This window comes from Rutidosis leptorrhynchoides, chromosome 3, assembly GCF_046630445.1.
Source record: "Rutidosis leptorrhynchoides isolate AG116_Rl617_1_P2 chromosome 3, CSIRO_AGI_Rlap_v1, whole genome shotgun sequence".
NCBI lineage: Eukaryota > Viridiplantae > Streptophyta > Magnoliopsida > Asterales > Asteraceae > Rutidosis > Rutidosis leptorrhynchoides.
Genome location: NC_092335.1, coordinates 632093819 through 632100606, shown reverse-complemented (window position 1 = coordinate 632100606; position 6788 = coordinate 632093819).

Genomic DNA, 6788 nt, shown 5'->3' with positions numbered 1-6788 from the left:
TGGTACTGTTGGTACCGGTGATGTTGGTTGTGCTGCTGGTACTGGTGGTGCTACCGGTGTTGCCTGTGATGCCTGCAAATTCTGCATCATATTCTCCAAAACCATCACTCGAGCGCGAAGCTCGTTGACTTCTTCTATTATTCCTGGATGATTGGCGGTTGGAACGAGAGGATGAATAAAATTTAGAATTTGAGATATTATATAATCGTTGCGAGATATTCTGGCAATGAGGGTGAATATGGTGTTTCGGACCGGTTCGCCGGTAAGTGCTTCAGGTTCTTCGCCAAGAGGTGAATTCGGTTGATGTAAGGGATCGCCTTCTTCTTGTCTCCATTGATTAAGTCGACTACGAACCCATCCCCAATTCATCCAGAATTGATGATGACGGATTGGTTGATTCATTCCGGTTACACTGCTTTCGGAGCTCAGGTAGTAATCCATATCGAAATCCGAGGAACTCAAACTATTTGCGGAATTCATCTTACACGGTTAAATAAAGAATTAATGATTTTCGGATATCGGATGATATTCTAATTACATAGAATACCTATATATAGTACAAGGGATCCCGAAAATTACGGAGGAACTTTCGGAATATGTCAGGTAAAGGTTACAGTAACAGATACGCTAAGATATGCATTTTGTCTATACACTATTCATGCAATCCATGCAGTAAGGTGTGTCTAGACTAAGAATGATTAGCAGGTAATTTCTGACAAGAAATGATAAGCAACAACTTTTATCATGCAGACATGGTCGAAGTCCAGACTCACTAATGTATCCTAACAATAACCGGTTAGACACACTAATGCAAATTCTGGTTCGCTAAGACCAACGCTCTGATACCAACTGAAACGACCCGTCCAAATCCATATGGACGAATACATCAACATCTGGTCCCAGTGCGAGGTATTGACGAACGACTCCAAGTAAAGTCCTTAAAATGAGCAAATGCACAGCGGAAGATTTCTTTAATACCTGAGAATAAACATGCTTTCAAGTGTCAACCAAAAGGTTGGTGAGTTCATAGGTTTATCATAACAATCATTTCCATATGTTAATAGACCACAAGATTTCATGTATACAAACGTTTTAATAAAAATATTCTAAGTGGTTGAGCACTTGGTAACCATACTTAACATTTAATCAACGTCGCATATTCCCTTTATTATGAAATCTCACTACACCGTACCAAGTGTAGTCACCAAAACGAAGTACTGTGCAACCGTTGAATACTGGTCGTCCAGTCCGGTTGGGGTTGTCAAGCCCGATAGATCTATCAACAGGATTCGCGTTTACAATACCACATGTAAATAGTAGTTACCAAGCTACAGGGAAGTATGCCAGTGGTACAACTCAACGTAGAATATATTTTTAAGTACTTGTGTCTATTTCGTAAACATTTATAAAACAGCGCATGTATTCTCCGCCCAAAAATATATATTGCAAAAGCAATTAAAAAGGGAGCAAATGAAACTCACGGTAGTAAAATAGAAAAATAATAAGTTTTTAACTTATTAAAAATATGGCCGTCGTCCTTGGATTCACGAACCTATAACAATAATAATGATTCAGATAATAATACGACATATGAATAAAATAAAGCAAGTTCATAGGATACTTATATATTAATTTTTAACATTTTCGTGTTAGTAGTCCTTTGTTAGTTGTCCAAATATAGTCCAATAGTCCAACAGTCCAATAATCGGTATGTATATATAATCTTAGAATTACCCCACGGCGTATTGTATACGTATTGTTATAGACTCAATCATAACCCATGGTACGCGTATTGTCTTAGAATTAACCCAGACGTATTGTGTACATGGTGTCTTTCGATTTATCCGAACGTATTGTATACGTATTGTCATGGAACGTACTAAGATTATTATATATATACAATCTCGGAATTAACCAAGATTATAATATTTTGTTATACTAATGATAACATGTCCAAATATATATAGGATATAGGAAAAGTTAGCAAGGATATGGTTAATATAAATTTCGTCCATATAAAGTTAATTTTAGCAGATTTTGTTTTGCTCGCCAAATATTCATTACAACTCCGTTTAAAGTGAATCAAATTGCTATGGATTCCTTAAGAAGTTAATTTTTCAAAACCAATTCGAAAAGTTCAGCCCAAGTAGTAATTTTTAGAGTTTTACCCTCTTTTTGTGCCCGTGGTCAGATTTGGAAGAATCCCGGCATCCACCCGATATATGATTTTTGATAAAATACTTCCACTTTGTCTAAAATCATGAAAAAATTACTGGAAGTCTTATTTACATATATTAACATATTCCCAAAGTATTAGCCTCGAACTCAAAGTCTAAGATAGGTTTTTAATTCCCAACCCAAAACAGCCCGCTTTTTACCGAATGGAGATTAAACGATATATGTTAAGTTTCAAGGTGTTCTTCATATGTACAAGTTATAAGTTCTTATATTAACTTAATATAACATCATAATACATGTAAATAAGTGTTATTAGAGTTAATTTAGAAAGATTAGATTAGTTTTTCAAACAAGTTTAGAATCAACTAAACTATGTTCTAGTTTATAAACTCTTATATAGATAGCTATAAACATATGTATTTAACAAGAGTTGAAGTAGAGTTTTTACCTCAAGTTTAGAATGTAAAGTTGCTGGAATAAAGTAGTAGAACAAAACTTGAGAGAGTTCTTGCAAATGTGTGTGAAAATTGTAAGTAAAATTTGGAAAATGAATGTGTAAAAATGAGTTAGAAATGGTGCTTATTTATAGGCTTGTAAATTTGGTTTTTAGTGAAAAATATCTAATATAAGTTAAAATGTATTAAGTCATGCATGACATATTAAATTGATTAGGTCATGGATGACATATTATTCCATTAATGCATATTTCTATTGGTATATACCAATAGTAAATACTTCTAGAAGCTGTGTATAATACGGGTAAAAATACCGTATGAATACGAGTAGAATTCTTGAGGAAATTGAATGCGAATACGAGTATAGTTATCTTTGTTGAGTATAAGTATATTGATATATGTATTTTAGTCTTTCAAAAGTGTATTAATACTTCTTAATACAATACATATATATTCATTTTAACTTAAGAGTTATTAAGTCGTTAAACGTTACATATATATATCGTTTCGAAACCCTTAAGTTAGTAGTCTCAATTTATATATATATAACCCATTGTTAATATATTTAATGAGGTTCTTAATTACCATATTATCAAGTTAGATATATATACATCAATATATAATTATTACAGGTTATGACGTTCGTGAATCGTCGGAATAAAAGGGTGGCCAAATGCTTATATAAAACTCTTTCCGGAGGTTCAAGACTTATTAAAATTCATTTCTTATCAAGTCAGGATTATTAAATCATGTATATAGTATAATTAAATAGTCGGAAAAATCCGGGTCATCACACCTAATTTAAAGGCAGACGTTGCAACATATGTCGGGCAATGTTTAACTTGTTCCAAAGTTAAAGCAGAACACCAGAAGCCGTCAGGGTTACTTCAACAACCAGAAATCCCAGAATGGAAATGGGACGGCATTACCATGGATTTTATCACAAAGTTACCCAAGACTGCATGGGGTTATGACACCATTTGGGTAATAGTTGATCGTCTCACCAAATCTGCACATTTCTTGCCTATAAAGGAAACGGATAGAATGGAGAAACTATTACGATTATACATAAAGGAAGTTGTTTCAAGGCATGGAATACCTATTTCCATTATATCCGATCGTGATAGTAGATTTACATCAAAGTTCTGGCAATCACTACAGGAGGCCCTGGGAACTCGTTTGGATATGAGCACCGCATATCATCCGCAAACTGATGGGCAGAGTGAAAGAACAATTCAGACTCTTGAAGACATGCTCCGGGCATGTGTGATCGATTTTGGAAACGGATGGGATAAATATTTACCATTAGCAGAATTCTCGTATAATAATAGTTATCATGCGAGTATTAAAGCTGCACCATTCGAAGCACTGTATGGAAGGAAGTGTAGATCCCCTATTTGTTGGAATGAAGTAGGAGATCGGCGATTAACTGGTCCCGAGATCATACACGAAACTACTGAGAAGATAGTACAAATCAAGGAGAGATTGAAAACAGCCCGTAGTCGCCAAAAGAGCTACGCCGATGTCCGAAGGAAACCATTAGAGTTTCAAATCGGTGACATGGTTATGCTAAGGGTGTCACCTTGGAAAGGTGTAATACGTTTCGGCAAAAGGGGTAAACTGAACCCAAGGTATGTAGGCCCGATTAAGATCATCGAACGCATTGGACCGGTAGCTTATCGACTTGAGTTACCACAACAACTCGCCGGAGTACATAATACGTTTCACGTTTCAAACCTCAAGAAGTGTCTTGCAAAGGAAGACCTCACCATTCCTCTTGAAGAAATCCAAGTCGACGAGAAACTACAATTCATAGAAGAACCAGTCGAAATCATGGACCGTAAAGTTAAACAGCTCAAGCAGAGCAACATACCCATCGTTAAGGTTCGTTGGAATGCACGAAGAGGTCCCGAGATTACTTGGGAACGAGAGGATCAGATGAAACAAAAGTACCCACATTTGTTTCCCGAGAACGCAAAATAGGTACAACTTTAAAAATTTCGGGACGAAATTTATTTAACGGGTAGGTACTGTAACGACCCGGATTTTTCCGATCGTTTTATACTTATGAGATTAATATTTACATAAACTAAACCTTACCAACATGATAAGCAATCTAAATTGTTGAGACTTATGTTTTTGAAAAGAGTTTTACACAACGTTTGCCGTCCAATTTGACTGATGATATCACGAACTATATAACATAAGATAATTATACAATTATGTATATATACATATCTATACATATTTAACATGATCTAAGGATGGTTTAACATCTCATTGTGTACTAATAACAATAAGTTATAAGTATACTTTGAGACTACTAACTTAAGTTCTCAAAACGATAACTATACGTAACGTTCTTTGACATATATACTTATAACTTATAATGCTTATACAAGTATCGTATGAATACGTATTTAATCATTTTTAAAGGGCTTATATACATGAAACAATATAAGTATATTTACAAAAGATAGCTATATTTGAATCCTCGTTCCGTTTTCTCAAGATTTCTATACGTATATCTAGGGTATATGTACCCGTATCATACCCAGCTTCTATACGTATTTACTATTAGTATATACATATCAAATCAACATCCTAATCAACATTATTACTGCCCTAGATATGAGGTAATTAGGGATTGGAAGCTAGCATAGATTTTTATACAAAATAACAAAATAAAAACTTGTCTTTGTTCCCCCCATTCACGTTTTTAAATGGCCTTCCCCATTCCATTTCTAATTCAATTTTCTACCTTCATTTCCTAGCTAAACACACACACTTTCATAATCCTTAAACACCTTAAACAATTCAGCAAGTAACCATGAAGATCTAGCTTCAAAAACAAGCCTTAATCATCATAAGAAATTCCTTTCAAGAACACTTCAATAATCCTTCCAAGTATACAAGTTTACTTCCAACCTTTTGATCTAACTCCACCACTCTTTGATTCCAAGATTATTTCTTATCTCTTGCAGTAACTTTGTCCAAGTAACTTGAGGTAGTAACCTTGTTCATAACCTTATTCAATTCATATTCATATAGCTATCTTATTTTGTGTTATAAAATTTAATAACAAGAACATAGTTTGAATGATTTCAAACTTGTTCGCAAAATAAATAGATCCTTCTAACTTGATTTTTTTTAAACACTTCAAGACTTGTAAAACATCATAATGAATATGTTAACACATAAAAATTTCTTGGTTTAACTCAAGGTGTAAGTATTTTTATAAACATGATCATATACATGTTGATTTTATGACGGGAATGATTACTTTCATAAGATTCACCCAAGTTTGACCTATAACCTGTGATTTTGAATGCAAACCAAGGTATTTACAGTTCATATTCATAAATAATGGCTCGATCCAAGGAAGTGGCAAGTTGAATCAACAAAAACGGAGTTGTAATGAAGAAACTACGGCTAAAAAAAATTCGGGTGTCCGAAGCTAGTTTAGCTACGAAATTAATTGGAGTAAAACTAAACTAATCATATATTTTCTAATTAATATGATATTTTATATATATTTACTCATAATTTGATTTTATATATTTCAGGACCACCCGTAAACAACACGAGAAGATTAATTATAAGACCTCATGATTGTACACAATACGTTATTTGACAATACGGTACTTTGGGTCACGATTTTAAATCATAAGACACCATGTACACAATACGTCATTTGACAATACGGTACCATGGGTCGAGATTAATTCCGATCAATACAGATACGATGTGGTCTTTATTTATTTTATTGAGCAACTAACATCGGACTGCTAACTACGGACTATTAGAAATTAAAAGTATTATAAGTATATATGAAACGATTATTTGAAAAGAAAATATGTTGATATATTATATATGATTAGGTTCGTGATATCTATCGGAGACCAGGTCGGGTTATATATCTTCAAGGCAAAAGTGAGTATATAGTCCCACTTTTAAACTCTAAATATTTCGGGATGAGAATACATGCATTTTATGATTTACGTTATGGACACAAGTGATTAAAACTATATATTCTACGTTGAGTTGTACCACTGGCATACTTCCCTGTAACTTGGTAACTACTATTTACATGAGGTATTGTAAACGCGAATCCTGTTGATAGATCTATCGGGCCTGACAACCCCAACCGGACTG